Source organism: Somniosus microcephalus, chromosome 5 (assembly GCF_052327205.1).
Source record: "Somniosus microcephalus isolate GS21.2 chromosome 5, FLI_Smic_1.0, whole genome shotgun sequence".
Classification (NCBI taxonomy): Eukaryota; Metazoa; Chordata; class Chondrichthyes; order Squaliformes; family Somniosidae; genus Somniosus; species Somniosus microcephalus.
In genome coordinates, this window is record NC_140991.1 from 441,937 (window position 1) to 458,893 (window position 16,957).

Consider the following 16,957-nt stretch of genomic DNA (forward strand, 5'->3'; position numbering starts at 1 on the left):
TGGGACTAATTGAATCACTGAGGACTAACAAGGTTCACTGGTATCCTATCATCGAACTAATCACTTGTATCCTATTATCGAACTAATCACATTCCGCCGGGGAACAAGACGGAACGAAGACCTGAAGAGGCAGAATTGGCAACACAAGTGTGTAAACTCCTGACTGGAGGAAAATAACGATATGCGCTAATAAATGAATTGATTAGATGAATGTAAATGATCTAAAACCAACTTCTTGGAATTGTATATAAGCTCGGCACGTACTACAATCGGGGAGAAGGTGCTTTCGCAGACCACGTGGTTGCAGACGCTTCTCCCAGAGCTCTGTCATTTAATAAAGTTGTCTCTCTTACTCAAAGTCTAGTTTCTGAGGAATCATTTTTCCTACAACAAATTGGCGCTGCGAGCAGGGTGCCACGGAGCTGAACAGTCGTTCGAATCAGTGACCAGGGTGAGTAGTCAGATTTTTGACCGCCCATAAATCAGAGACACTCGACAAGGCGACTGAACGGCGAAGTGGCACCAAAACGAATCTGGGACACAGACTGAGTGGGTAAGAGACACTACTTGATTTGTATGTGTGCATTTGTATTTGTGTAATAGTAACTAAGTAACTAAGAAAAACCTCGGATCAGGAGGACACTTGTCTCAGACACCTAGCCTCAGGCCGGTTGTTAAGAGGGCAAATGCCCCATGTGAAGGCCAGGACCATGAAGTAGGTGCCGAGACTCGAGATTCCAAGGTGTTCTAAAGTCGTGATACTAGTCGAGTATGGTTAACATTTTTCTGCATTATATCATGTTGCTAAGTGAACTAGGAGATTATTAGTGTCGGTGTTGTAGGACCCTGATCAGGTAAACAGGCACCGGGGAGGGGTAGAAACCCCGTCCAACAAGCAAGCGTTACACGTCCGGGCAGTTTTGAGAGAAAGACAAACCCGGACCTCTGAGAACGCTGGCATAGAGTGCGACAAGAAGCTCGGGTATTCTTGGAAGGAAAGAATAGGGGGGCTCTCTAAGGAACAGATCTCCAGACACGAAGGAATGATCGGTGAAGCAGTGGCGATGTCACGTGAGGAAGTTAAGAGGGGTCCTTCAGGCTCCCTCACATATTCTTATATGACAAACCGACAGTCGTTAATTAAGAAGATGCAGAAAGACGGGTGGGATGTGTCACAGACTTTAGAACTCCAGAGAAGCTGGTTGACTAAACAGACAAAGGATAAAACCAAGAAGGCAGGAGTGTTATTAGTACACCAACTAGCAGGACTCATTGAACAAGTAAACGTAATAAAGAAAGTTGCACAAGACAAAGTACAGATGGTTACGGAACTAGAGACAAAGGCGAAATGTCAAGCAAAGATTATAAAGGAATTAGAGTGTGAGGTATACGAGGGGGGGGTGAATGGGGACTTGTCCAGACACCACCTCCCTTCCCCCATATTACAGTGCAGAACCAACAGCCCCTGCAGGCGAGGGGGGACGTTGAAATAGTCGAGATGGCTCCTGTGAGTCGGGGCGGGACATTGGCTAATCCCACCGCCAGTACCCCAATAAAGGCGGAGGCCAGGAAGGCAGTCGTGGACATAGTGAAGGGGCTAGTAGAAAGGGGTATCCTGAGGGAAACCACGAGCACTACTAATTCCCCCCACATGGCCAGTAGAGAAACCTGATGGGAGCTATAGGTTGATTATAGACTATACGGCCCTCAACAGGGTCACTCCTAAATTACACCCCATCGTTGCCAGCCCCTCAACAATTTTGAATGGGCTATCCCCTGAACAGAAGATATTCACCGTTTTAGACATAGCTAACGGATTCTGGGCACTCCCATTAGATCCGGAATCACGAGAAATTTGCATTCACAGTGGGGGATAAACAATATACGTGGACCCGATTGCCACAGGGATTCCATAATAGCCCAGCTATTTTTCACCGCATCATGAGTGATATCCTAAAACAGATAGAAGTACCTAAAGGAAGCACTATTTTGCAGTACGTCGACGACATACTAATAGCCTCGGAAACGAAGGCAGACCATCTGGCAACCCTATATTTAGTACTAAGGGCCCTAGAGACGGCTGGCCTCAAGGTAAGCCCTAAAAAAGCACAGATAGGAAAAACTCAGGTCCTATACCTGGGACATCTAATCTCCCAAGGACTTAAAGAAATGCCACAGGACAGGAAACACGCTGTCCAGGGCATGCCGAGACCCGTAACAGTATGCGGAATCAGGAAGGTACTGGGGCTCTTTAATTACAGTCGAAATTTTATCCCGGGGTTCGCTAAATTAGCAGAACCTATACAAAGATTAGTGAAAGGGGGTAAACCCGCGTTGGAACCGATAGATTGGGGACCGGAACAAGAGGAAGCTTATACTCAACTAAAGTCTGAGCTACTATCAGCCCCAGGGCTAGGACTGCCAGATATGAGTAAGGACTTCCACATACATTGCAACAATGAAGAGGGGTTTTACACAGCAGTAGTTACACAGGATCATCATGGGGATAAAAGAAGGCCCGTCGCCTACTATTCCACAGCAGAGGGACCGGTAGTCACAGGGCTCTCCCGGTGCATAGCTGCATTGGATTGTGCGGCTTGGGCAGTAAAGGTTAGTGAGCCGATAGTAATGACAGGAAACATTATATTGCACACTAAACACACTCTGGTAGAGATGCTGAATACCGGGAAATTAAGATCCGTCTCGAACATGAGACGTGCCAAGTGGGAGGCCGTCCTCCTCCCTCCGAGTAAAGCAGTAACCATTGTTAGAGACATAGAAACATAGAAACATAGAGATAGGAACAGGAGTAGGCCATTCGGCCCTTCGAGCCTGCTCCGCCATTCAATGAGATCATGGCTGATCTTCGTCTGAGATCTTAGCTGATCTTACCAGTTCAGTACCCCGTCCCCGCCTTTTCTCCGTAACCCTTAATCCCCTTAGCCTTCAGAAATATATCCAATTCTCTCTTGAAAATATTTATTGAATTAGCCTTCACAGCCCTCTGTGGCAGGGAATTCCACAGGCTCACCACTCTTTGAGTGAAGAAATTCTTCCTCATCTCTGTTTTAAATGATTTGCCCGCTATTTTTAGACTGTGGCCCCTGGTTCTGTGCTCCCCGGCCATTGGAAACATTCTCTCTGAATTCAGCCTGTCCAGGCCTGCCATAATTTTATATGTTTCGATGAGATCCCCTCTCAATCTTCTAAACTCCAGTGAGTACAAGCCCAAACTATTCAATCTCTCCTCGTAGGTCATTCCCGCCATTCCAGGTATCAGCCTGGTGAATCGCCGTTGCACTCTTTCCATGGCAAGAACATCCTTCCGCAGATGGGGCGACCAAAACTGTACACAATACTCCAGATGCGGTCTCACCAGCACCTTGTACAGCTGTAGTAAGGTATCCCTATTCCTATACTCGAACCCCCTTGATATGAAGGCCAACATACCATTTGCCTTCTTAATCGCCTGTTGCACCTGCATGCTCTCCTTCAGTGACTGGTGCACAAGAACACCCAGGTCCCTCTGCACTTCCCCATCTCCCAATCTATTGCCATTTAGATAATAATCTACCCTCCTGTTTTTACCCCCAAAGTGGATAACCTCGCATTTATCCACATTATAGTGCATCTGCCACGTATCCGCCCATTCCCCCAACCTGTCCAAATCGCACTGTAGCCTCCTGACATCCTCATCAGAGCCCACCCCTCCTCCTAGTTTAGTGTCGTCAGCGAATTTGGAAATATTGCATCCAATTCCCTGATCCAGATCATTTATATATATTGTGAACAGCTGGGGTCCCAGGACAGATCCTTGCGGCACCCCGCTGGTCACTGCCTGCCACTCCGAAAACGAGCCGTTTATTCCAACTCTCTGTTTTCTATCCGCCAGCCAGTTCTCTATCCACGTTAATACTTTGCCCCCAATTCCATGAGCCTTAATTTTGCATGATAATCTTTTGTGTGGAACCTTATCGAAGGCTTTCTGGAAGTCAAGGTACACCACATCCACTGGCTCTCCCCCATCTATTTTACCAGTTACTTCCTCAAAAAATTCCAGCAGATTAGTCAAACACGATTTACCCTTTGTAAATCCATGTTGACTCTGTCCGATCCTTTCCCCATTTGTCAAGTGCTCCGCTATTTTATCCTTAATAATGGACTCTAGCATTTTGCCCACAACCGATGTAAGGCTTACTGGTCTATAATTCCCTGCTTTCTCTCTACCCCCCTTTTTAAATATTGGGGTAACATTAGCTACCCTCCAATCCACGGGTACTGTTCCCGAGTCAATGGAGTTCCGGAAGATGATCCTTAGAGCATCTGCTATCTCCAGGGCCACCTCCTTAAGTACCCTAGGATGTAGTTTATCAGGCCCCGGGGATTTGTCGGCCTTCAGTCCCCTCAACTTACCCAACACCATATCCCTAGAGATACTAATTTCTGTCAGCTCCTCCCTCTCATTAGTCCCTATGTTTGCCGATATTCCTGGGAGGTTATTTGTGTCCTCCTTTGTGAATACAGAACCAAAGTATGAGTTTAATTGGTCTGCCATTTCCTTATTCTCCATTATATATTCTCCCGAATCGGACTGCAAGGGACCGACTTGGGATTTAACCAGTCTTTTCCTCCTGATATACCGATAAAAGCTTTTGCAGTCTGTCTTTATGTTTGCTGCAAGTTTACTCTCGTATTCTATTTTCCCCTTCCTGATTAATCCCTTTGTCCTCTTTTGCTGTATCCTGTACTGCCCCCAATCTTCCGGTCTGGTGCTTTTTTTTGCCAGTTGATATGCCCTTTTTTTGATTTTATGCTGTCCCTAATTTCCCTCGTTATCCACGGTTGAGCCACCTTTTTAGGTTTATTTTTACGCCAAACCGGTATAAACATGTTCTGGAATTCTTCCATTCTATCTTTGAATGCTTGCCATTGTCTATCCACTGTCAATCCCCCCAGAAACACCACCCAATCAATCTTACCCAATTCCCGTCTCATACCCTCGTAATTCCCTTTATTTAAGTTCTGGACCTTAGTCTCTGATTCAATTTCCTCACTCTCCATCTCGACTGAGAGCTCGATCATATTATGATCGCTCTGACCCAAGGGGCCTCGTACAAGAAGATTGTTGATAAGTCCCTTCTCATTGCACAATACCCAGTCTAAAATGGCCTGATCTCGAGTCGGCTCCTCGACATATTGGTCCAGATAACCGTCCCGAAAACATTCCAGGAATTCCTCCTCCTCAGAATTTTTACTAATTTGGGTAGTCCAATCAATATGTAAATTAAAGTCACCCATGATGACAGCTGTGCTCTTATCGCACGCTTCTCTAATTTCCCTTTTTATGCCTTCCCTCACCTCCATATTACTATTTGGAGGCCTATATATCACACCCACTAACGTTTTCCTCCCCTTGCTATTTCTCATTTCTACCCATACAGATTCCGTTTCATCCGAGTTAATATCCTTCCTTTCCATTGCATTAATCCCCTCCTTTACCAGCAATGCTACCCCACCTCCCCTACCTTTTTGCCGATCCTTCCTAAATATTGTATATCCCTGGATGTTAAGTTCCCAGCCTTGCCCACCCTGCAGCCACGTTTCTGTAATCCCAATCAAATCATACTTGTTTACCTCTATTTCCACAACTAATTCATCCACCTTGTTCCTAATGCTTCTAGCATTAAGATACAAAGCCTTCAGGCTTGCTTTTTTCACACTCTCATTATGAATTAGTTTGGCCCTTTGTGTTTCTCTCCTTTGCTTATTGCTTCTCACCTTTCTACCATCTATTTCTGACTTCATATGACTTCCCTCTTTTCCATTATCTAGGTTCCCATCCCCCTGCCAAATTAGTTTAAATCCTCCCGAACCGCCCTAGAAAATATTACCCCGAGGACATCGGCTCCCTCACAGTTCAGGTGTAGACCGTCCCCTTGGTACAGGTCACTCCTCCCCAAGAACTGGTTCCAATGCCTCAAGAATTTAAATCCCTCTCCCTTGCACCACTGCTCAAGCCACGTATTTAGCTTATCTATCTTACTCTCTCTAAACTTATTAGCTCGTGGCACTGGTAGCAATCCAGAGATTACTACCTTTGAGGTCCTACTTTTCAATTTAGCTCCTAACTCCCTAAATTCAGCTTGTAGGACCTCCTCCCTCTTTTTACCTACATCGTTGGTACCTACATGTACCACGACAACTGGCTGATCCCCCTCCCCCTTCAGAATGCTCTGCACCCGCTCCGAGACATCCTTGACCCTTGCACCAGGGGGAGAACCCGGCAGAAGGAATACTGGGAACTGGGGAGCCCCACAACTGTGGGGACGTAGATATGAACCTGGAAGAAGATAGGATAAAAGACACCCCTTTAGCGACAGCGGAAGAGACGTTGTACGTAGATGGTTCACGCAAGTATATAGATGGGCTGCCCCGAACGGGGTGGGCGGTGGTTAATGGCGAATTAAAAACCGTAGAGTCAGGACGGATTGATGGAGGCCTATCGGTCCAAGTGGCAGAGCTAGTGGCTCTCACCAGGGCACTAGAGTTGTCAGAGAATAAAATCGTGAACATTTACACAGGTAGTAGGTATGCCTTTGGGGTGGTCCACGATTATATGACTGCAAGGGGTAGGAGGGGATTCATTACTACGGGAGGCAATCCCATAAAACACCAGCTGAGGATAGAAGCCCTCCTAGAAGCTAGCGACAAACTCCAACAGGTAGCAGTAATTAAGATTAAGGCACATCAGAGGGAACCGGACCGGACTAGCCCAGACTGGTTAAATCACTGGGGGAACCAGGCTGCGGACCTAGCAGCACAAAGGGCGCTAGAGCAAGAAAGGATCGAAGAAGTACCAATAGCCGCTGTGAGCAGCTCTGAGGACGAGATAAGTATTGACGAACTCCATGAGGACACCCCCGACGTCGAAAAAGGTACGTGGGAAGAACAAGGCGCAAAGCGGGGAAGCGATAATGTCTGGCGAAAGGACAACAGGGTAATGGCCCCCAAGTGCATTCAAAATATGCTATTAGAACTCCACCATGGGCTTGTACACTCAGGGAGAGAAGCGATGATGGGAAGCCTCAGCAAAGAATGGTGGTGGAAGGGGATGGGAAGAGATATCGCGAGATACTGCCTCGTGGTCATAGACCAATTCACCCGCTGGGTAGAGGCTTTCCCCACGCGAAATTGCACCGCTTTGACGGTTGCCAGAGTCTTAGCTGAAGAAGTAATCCCCAGGTGGGGAATACCAATTCAAATGGACTCTGATCAAGGTACCCACTTTACCGGGAGTGTCATAAAAACGGTATGCCAATTAATGGGAATTAAACAAAAATTCCACATCCCATACCACCCTCAAAGTTCGGGCATGGTGGAACGAATGAACCGAACCCTTAAAAATGCATTGGCAAAGGCAATGCAGACGTCGAGGAAAACCTGGACTGAAGTATTGCCCATTATCCTAATGAAGCTGCGAGCCACTGAAAACCGAACGACAGGCTTGACCCCTTATGAATTGATGACAGGAAGGGCGATGCAATTGCCAGAAGGCATAACAGGTGGGGCCGATGTAGGCCCTTTAAAAGATAGACTAAAACGATATGTTCTGGAACTTAGCACTCAATTAAAGGAGATGCGAAAGAATGTCCGCGATAATCAGGAGGACAAGGATCGGGCACAAGAGCTCACAATGACGGCTTATGTTCCCTCAGCGGGTAGTAAAGTCATGGTGAAAACTCTGCCCAGCAAACCAGGGTTCGCCCCAAAATGGAGTGGGCCATATGAAATCATAATCAGTGGGGATACCTGTGCCTGTCTAGACATAAGGGGTAAAGGAGTATGGAAGCATTGGACACAATTGAAAGTATATAAAGACGACTGACTGGCTACTTTCTGAATCTGTTTTACAGGTGATCTGCATACCCTTTGTCATAAAATTCCTGTAAAGACTGGACTGTAGTGATATATTAATCATGTTTAGAGTATCATGGGTAATGGCGTTATTTTATATTGTCACGGGAAGCGCGGTACCCCATTTATGTAAAGAGAGAGGATTGCATGTAAATACCTTTCTGTATATGTCATATGTCTATGCGAAGAAAATGGGCCAAAGCTCCTGCTGGGTGTGCGCCCATGTGCCCACCCATACGGGGGGAGGAATCCCATTAAGGCCTATCCCCTTTAAGGTAGAGGAGATGGTAGGGTGGTTATTATACTCTAATACCACCTGGAATAAGGAGGATACCATACAAACCCAAAATAGCTTGAATCCAGGTCAGCTGGAACATGAGTGGAAACAGGCAGGGTATAACCCCACGAACTTTAAAGGATGGTTTCATCCCCAGTACGATAATCGAAGGTATCCAGAGGAGCTATTAGTCAGCACAGGGGGAAAACTAAACAATGCAGAGGGGGAAGTCTGCTTGGTAAACTATGACGAGACAGAGTTAGTGGTTGGATGGAGTAAGTGCAAGCATAATTACACTTTAACCAAATCCAGTACTAAACCACCAGGTGCCCTAGAATGGCCCTACGTGGGAACGTTTAATTTATCCGAAGTGCTAAACCGGACTAGCAATCTACCCTGGAGGGGAATACCTGGGATCATGTACCAACTTTGGAACAAATTTGAGGCCTATAATAATACCTATTTCACTTGCGGATATAAGGCGTATCCATGGCTTCCACGAACCTGGACTGGGTCATGCTATATAGGATACGTAGTACCATACATCCATTATTTATCCTCCCTAACCCACCACTACGGGTACCAGTCGTTATGGCAACCAGCCAAGCGTGTTAAGAGAGCTATTACGGAAACCGAAAGATTCTGGGCTATAGCATTCCCCTGGTACGGAACAGGAAAAATAGCAAGGGAATCCATAAACATGGCAGCAGTGCTCGAACAAATAGCCAACGATACGGCTGAGTCCCTGAGAGAAATGAGTGCCGAAATGGTGGCGATCCGGACCACTGCCTTACAGAATAGGATAGCCCTAGATTATCTGTTGGCGGCGCAAGGAGGCACCTGTGCCCTGATCGGGACAGACTGCTGTACATATGTCCCAGATAGCTCCGAGAATATCACGAGCCTAGCAAATCATATCCAAGAAGAAATAAAGAAGCTCCATCAACCCACAAGCACAAGGTGGCTTGATTGGTTGCTAGGGAAAACTGGGTGGGGAGCGTGGATGATGCAAGGGATAATAATAATAGTTGTAATTTGTATGTTGATGTGTTGTGCGCTGAGCCTTATAAAGTTGTGTTGCCAAACTGCTATGAAAACCGTGATGCCGATCGCCTCTATCGAGGAGAAACACACCAACCTGCTACCAAGGGACGAAGAACACCAATACGACGCTGTCGAAGGAACAACCGAACCCCCGGACATAAGCCAGTGGCTGTAAGCACCGACGAAAGGGGGACCGAGGATGGTCATCTGGGAGCAAATGAATCGTGCTCCAGGACCAAGAGGAGGGACTGTTAGAATAAAATTTTGCTGGACAAGATTGCTGGACAAGATTTTGCTGGAAAAGACACAAACAACAAATTCGCTGACTGGGACTAATTGAATCACTGCACAGTGAGACATGCCACGCTTACGCATGGCTGGAACAAAGTTCATCTCGTGTCCTGACTGGGACTAATTGAATCACTGAGGACTAACAAGGTTCACTGGTATCCTATCATCGAACTAATCACATTCCGCCGGGGAACAAGACGGAACGAAGACCTGAAGAGGCAGAATTGGCAACACAAGTGTGTAAACTCCTGACTGGAGGAAAATAACGATATGTGCTAATAAACGAATTGATTGGATGAATGTAAATGATCTAAAACCAACTTCTTGGAATTGTATATAAGCTCGGCACGTACTACAATCGGGGAGAAGGTGCTCTCGCAGACCATGTGGTTGCAGACGCTTCTCCCAGAGCTCTGTCATTTAATAAAGTTGTCTCTCATACTCAAAGTCTAGTTTCCGAGGAATCATTTTTCCTACAACAGGGGGGAGGGGAGGGGGGAAGGGGAAGGGGGAGGGGAGGGGAGAGGGAGGGGGGAGTCCCCGAGCCCCGCCCCCGATCTCCCGAGGCTCCCCCCCGATCTCCCGAGCCTCCCCCCCGATCTCCCGAGCCCCGACCCCCCGATCTCCCAAGCCCCGCCCCCCAATCTCCCAAGCCCCGCCCCCCCGATCTCCCGAGCCCCGCCCCCCCGATCTCCCGAGACCCGCCCCCCCCCGTGATCTCCCGAGGCTCACCCCCCCCCAAGGCTCGGCCCCCCTAAGGCTCGGCCCCCCCCGAGGCTCGCCCCCACCCGAGGCTCGCCCCCCCCGAGGCTCGCCCCCCCCCGAGGCTCGCCCCCCCGAGGCTCGCCCACCCCCCCGAGGCTCACCCCCCCCAATCTCCCGAGGCTCACCCCCCCCGATCTCCCGAGGCTCGACCCCCCCCGATCTCCCGAGGCTCGCCCCCCCGATCTCCCGAGGCTCGCCCCCCCCTGATCTCCCGAGGCTCGCTCCCGCCCCCCCCGATCTCCCGAGGCTCGCCCCCTGCCCCCCGTGATCTCCCGAGGCTCGCCCCCCCCCACCGATCTCCGGAGGCCCGATCTCCCGAGCCCCGCCCCCCGCCGGAGCTGGCTTCAAGAGCAGAGAGACCCTGCCCCCCGCCCGAGCCGTCTTCAAGAGCAGAGAGAGAGAGACGCCGCCACGCAACCTACCGCGTGAGACCGGACCGGACTCAAGTCGCGCGCGCTGACTCCTGCCCCATCCGCCTTTACTAAGATGGCGGCGGTAGCGACGCTCGGCTGATTCCCGCCCCTCCAGCCTTCACAAAGATGGCGGCGATCGGGGGCCGCTTGTTGAGTGGGGCCGGGAGGTGCCTAGCTCGGACGTGGGTGCGGAGGAGAGGCCGAGGCTTCGAGGCCTACAAAAACGGTGAGAGGTAGGAAAATTATAGAGGTTAGACAAAAGATTGACAAATTAATTAACTTTTTTAAAAAACAATTTGTCTTTTAAAAGCAACTTTTTTTTTGCTGGAAATGTATATTTGAAAAGAAAGGCGCAGAAAGTGGGGAAAAGGAATGGAAGCAAGATGGCGGTGACTGACCTCGGTTCAGAACGATAAGGCCCGCCCACACACGCACCGATTGGTCGACCGTCAGGTCACCAAAGCGTAGGTTTGGTCAATCGTCCCGTCACTCGACTGTAGGAGGGCCCAGCCGCACGCGCCAGGAACCCGGCGTACGATTGGTCGACCTCGAGGTCACTCTATCGCTAATGAGCGGATAATGAGATGCTAATGAGCGGAGTGTTGAAAGTTTTTTGGATACCGCGGGCGCGATTTTTGTCCGGCTGAAACGTAAATACGCTTACGACCGTTTTGGAACGGTAAGCTTTCTTTTGACGTAACGCACGCATAGGTACGCTCTATAACTTTCAAGTGCATAGCCGGACAGACGCACACCCGAGGACAGACAGACAGATAGACAGACAGACAGAACGATCCATTTATATATATAGATACTAGCAGGGGAGCACCGCGTTGCAGGGCAATTTTGGGGCTGGTGGATGTGTGGGCCGGGAGCCTGGGACTGGATTTGGGTTGTCGGCAGTTTCCAGGGCTTTTTTGGGCCTGGTGGATGTGTTGCCCGGGAGCCTGGGACTGGATTTGGGCTGTTGGCAGTTGGAGAAGCCTAGGCCCGTTTTGCACTGTTTTTTAACCTAAACATTTCTAGCTTTTAATACCTTCAAAGATGAAAGTTAAAGTACTTATAATACATTTTTGGTAAATCTTATTTTTTTTAAAAAAGAAACTGACCTGGATTAGCAAAGTTTTGAGCTGCCCTGGCTGCTGTATAATGGCTGACAGATCCCTGAGATGAAAACGATTAGTCCCGCCCACACACACACCGATTGGTCAACCATCAGGTGACTGAACTGTAGGATTGGTCAATCATGACGGCACAGGATTGGTCGACCTTGACGTCAGTCAATGCTAATGAGTGGATAATGAGTGGAATTTTGAAGGTTTTTTGTATAATGTGCGAACAGTTTTTGTCCGACCAAAAAGTAAATATGCCTACAAGAGTCCCCTAATGATGAGCTTTCTTTTGATAAAACACATGTGTAGGTACGCTCTATAGCTTTTGATTGTATAGTCGGACAGACAGACAGACAGAGAGACAGAGAGACATAGGCCTAGAAATTCGGTTGGTAGCGCCGGCGCTGAGCGCCTAAAGAGACCTAGAATTGGGGCGATACCCTATGTTGGGGCGGTCGCTATGAAGATAGTGACAACTCAGATATTGACTATACATTTAGCGCCTGCGCTAAGTGTTTGCGCGCGCCCGCGAGCGCAAGCAGATCATGACATCATTTCAGTGTGCAACGCCTTCTAGGAGAGCCTGAGCGCATATTGGGTGGCGCCTGGAGCCTTAACGCCTAGCGCTATTAGTGACAGTTCGAGGGAGGGCTAGCAGGCCCTTCTCAGAGTAGGGGGGCGCTATTTAAAGGGGACAGCTCTAGTGCAGAATCTTCAGCCACTTGGCCTGCTCATTGCGATCGCTGCTGGATAGAGTTGGCGAGCTACTGTGGAGCGGAGTTTTGGGAATTTAGCTTTACAGTACTTGGGGCCTTCAAACCTGTCCGAAGCACTTGCAGCACTACACCTAAAAGCCTTTTGACCAACTGGCATCGGAATGGGAGCTTCTTTGTAGGGCGATGGCCTCATCGCCCAACGCTGTGAAGGGGCAGAGAGACGGTGGGAGAGAGGGCCGGGATTGGCCAGAAGGAGGAGGGGCAATGGAGGTCGGTCAATCCGACGGGATGCTGCGAGGGTCTTTAGGCAGCAGGTGTCAAGCCTTGACATGTCGGAGGAGCAGTGTTTGGGAAGGCTCCGATTCTGGAGGGACATTGTTACTGATCTGTGCCACCTGCTTGGTCAGGATCTGCAGCCGCGTGAACGGTGCAGAACCTCTCTGTCCGTGATCGCTAAACTGACCGATGGCCTCAATTTTTATGCCAACAGATCCTTTCAGTCAGTCATTGGGGACATTGCGACTGTCGCTCAGGTTGCAGTCCACTGTTGCATCCGGCAAGTTACAGATGCCCTTTATAGGCGAAGGCGTCAATTCATGACCTTCCCTCTGACCCTGCACAAGCAGGCGGAGCGCGTGCAGGGTATCGCTTCTATTGCGGACTTCCCCATGGTGCAGGGGGCGACTGACAGCACACACGTGGCTTTGAGGGCGCCATGCCATCATCCTTAGGACTTCTGCAACCGCAAGGGGCTCCACTCCCTCAACATGCAGCTGGTCTGTGACCACTGCCAAATCATCATGGCAGTCACCGCGCATTTCCCAGGGTGCAGCCACGATGCCTTTATCCTGCGGTTGACCTCAGTTTGTAACTTTTTTGAGGGGCTGGCTCGAAGACGAGGCTGGCTTACTGGGGACAAGGGCTATCCTCTCTGGCCATGGCTGATGACAACACTCTGTGTGGCCAACATCCCAGCAGAAGAGCTGATCAGCAGCGGCCATCAGGCGACCAGGCACAGTAAACAGCACACTATTGGTGTTCTCAAAAAGCGTTTCCGATGTCTGGAACATTCGGGGGGATCCCTGCAGTACTTGCCGCAGCAAGTGGGACACATCGTCGTCGTCTGCTGCATGCTCCACAACTTGGTGAATCGACGCACCCAGCCAATTCCAGCTGTCCCTCAACGACCAGCAGAGCAGGCAGAGGAGGAGGAGGATGAGGAGGAGGAGGAGGAAGAGCAGGCAGAGGAGGAGGATGAGGAGGAGGAGGAGGAGGAAGATCAGGTGGAGGAGGAGGAGGAGGAGGAGGAGGAGGAAGAGCAGGTGGAGGAGGATGAGGAGGAGGAGGAGGAGGAGGAAGCGCAGGCGGAGGAGGAGGAGGAGGAGGAAGATGGAAGGGCTGCTGAAAGTGGAAGGGCCATACATCAGAGGCTCATCAGGACTCGTTTCAAGACCCCTGTGGCGGAATGATGAGAGTCTTAACTCATGCGCACTTTGGATGTTTGATGGCTTCTGAATGCCAGCATCACTGAAAGTAGTCACATGCACCATGCCACATTGAAACTTCTGTTTATTGGCACAAAAGTCTTTCATTACAGCAAAACAACGTAATGTCAACAGAAACCATAAGTTACTAAATAACTGTGAACTCTTCGGCAAGGCCGCAAAACTCAACAAACCTTCTGCAAATATAACAGGTGAGGGTGTCCTTGAATTTGGACAAAGAAACGTCTCAGCACCTCCCTCTACAACTGGCCCCTTGAGGGAGAACGACTTCTCTTTCGCACCCGGCCCCTTCCCTCCCTGCTGCTCCTACGTAATTGGACCCCAGTGGTGGGCTCAAGGCTGGGGGACGCCTGTTCACTGTGTGGAAGCACAGAAGCCCCTGAGGTATGGCCTGGCCGACCTCTGGGCTGGGAGGGTGTGGACGCAGGATGCTTGATGTGACCATGGCTGGAAGCAGTGTGCCCTGCAGGTGGTGGCAGCTGCAATGCAGACGTCCCAGCGCTGGCATGTGCAATGGTCTCCTGCCGAGAGAGGACACCTGCACCATGGTCGGACGACACACTGGCTATCTGAGGGGAGCGGCTCGGCTCATCTGCCACAATCGCATGCTCCACTGATTCCTGGCCTTGTATGGGACTGGAAGGGCCCAGGGTGATCCTAACTGATGCAGAGAGGGTGGCTGCAGTGAGAGATTGCGTTGCCTCAATCTGGGTGTGGAGGAGCCCTGCAAGTGACTGCGTGGCAACAGTGAGGACCTGTGTGCCAGGTGCCAGTGCTTCGGAGAAGCCCTGGACAGTTCTTCCCATTGCTTCGGACAAGGTAGGTGCTGACCGCTCCACTGCCTCGGACAAGCCCTGGACAGACCTTTCCAGGGATTGTCCGAAGCCCTGAACAGTCCTTTCCATAGCCGACTCAAAGCTGTGGACAGTCCTCTCCATTGTTGGGCCGAAGCCCTGGATAGTCCTGTCCATTGTTGCCCCGAAGCCCTGGATAGACCTGTCCATTGTTGCCCCAAAGCCCTGGAGAGTCCTCTCCATTGTTGCCCCGAAGTCCAACATACTCTTAGCCAATGAATCTATTGACTCAGGCATCTTCTCCACTGCAGCCATCAGCTCCGTGTGTCTGACCCGGGCCTGTTTGCTCATTTCAGCCAGGCGACGCACCTCATCTGCACTCTGTGCAGCAGTCATTACTACCTGCCTTGCCCTCCGGGGAGACGGTGGCCGAACTTGCCTATCCCCCGTGCGTTGCTGCATGCCGCTTGGTCCGGCAACTGGTTCATCCTCAGAGCCCCGCCCCCTCCCCTCCAGGGGACTACTATCCCCAGTCTGTAGATGTGTCCGCTCCCCGGATTCTGCAATGGCTGGTCCGGAGTCCTCCTGCTCCTTGCCTCTGGTGGCACTGGCACTGGCAGCTTCAGTGTGTTGAGCCCGAGTTGGTGCTGATTCATCTGAAAGTAGGGAGGTGGAAGAGTGGCTTTAGCAAAAGGACAGGTTTGCTGAAAGGCATGCCAGATTGCGGCAAGGCTCTGACATGGCTGCACACTGAGGATGCATGCTGGCGGGGGGACCAAGTGGAAGGCAACAGGTGAAAAAGGTGAGAGTCTTACCCTCGCTGTCGGAAATGGGGTCGGCAGATGCAGTGGTCACAGGACCAGACAGACGTCCTCCAAGAATCTGGTGTATTACGTCCATGAATGATTGAGACACGGACAGCAGGAGTGGAACAAAATAAGTCTTTACTGATGGAAGTCAATAGTGAAACTAAAACAACAGAGGCTCACTAGCGCCTTTTATACAGGGGTGGTCACTGCCGGTACTGCAGTCTGATACCAGTTATTCTCTTAAAGGTACATACACAACAATTCCTCCCCTTTTAGATAAACAGTACATAACATTCATTTAACAACTAAATGATAACTAATTACAATTACAATTACTGTTGCAAGATACATTGGTTAAGTTTAAGCAATTATAAGTTCAGTCTTTGAGGAGGCTTCCTGATTCTGTCTGGATAACGCCTCTTTGGGGTATCAGGTTCTTCTGGCAATGTTGAGTCGGGATCAATGTCGTTGTTTGGTTCATCTGCTTCCAATATTACCGGTTCTGCGGTAGCTGCAATTGAAACGTCGATTTCATTACCAGGTGTATCAGATCGTGGTGTGGAGTTGACGCTTTCCAGTGACTCTAGAATCTGGTCAGCATGGCGTCTTACAATGCTCTCCCCAACGTCCACGGTATACATGAGAGGTCCTTGTCGTGTGCAAATCGTTCCTGGCTGCCATTTCTCAGTGCGGTAGTCCCGGGCCAAAACTGGTTGACCTATCTTAAAACTCCTGGTCGGCCTTTCATTCATATTCTGAAACTGCCTGTTCTCCACATCTCTTCGGACGTTTGGCTTAACCAAATCCAAGCGGCATCGTAGTCTTCGATTGAAGAACATCATGGCTGGAGTTTGGTTGGTAACCGCATGTGTCGCATTCCGGTAGGCAAACAACAAGTTGTCCACCTTGTGTTGTAGGGGTATATCTTCATTACACATTGCCTTGATAGCCTTCTTGAATGTTTGGACAAACCTCTCGGCCAACCCATTAGTGGCTGGATGATATGGGGCAGATGTGTAATGCTTAACACCATTGTTCTTTAAGAACCTCCGGAACTCTTCAGACACAAACTGTGGTCCATTGTCAGAGCAAATCTGTTCAGGCAGCCCATTCCTGGCGAATATGGTTCGTAAAACTGTGATAGTTTTTTCCGTGGTGGTTGAGGACATTTTTATTACCTCTGGCCACTTTGAATGTGCATCCACCGCAATTAAAAACATCGAGTCCATGAAGGGACCAGCAAAATCAATGTGCACCCTTTGCCATGGAGATGAGGGCCACTCCCATGGATGCAGAGGAGCTTGTGGTGGGGCGTTT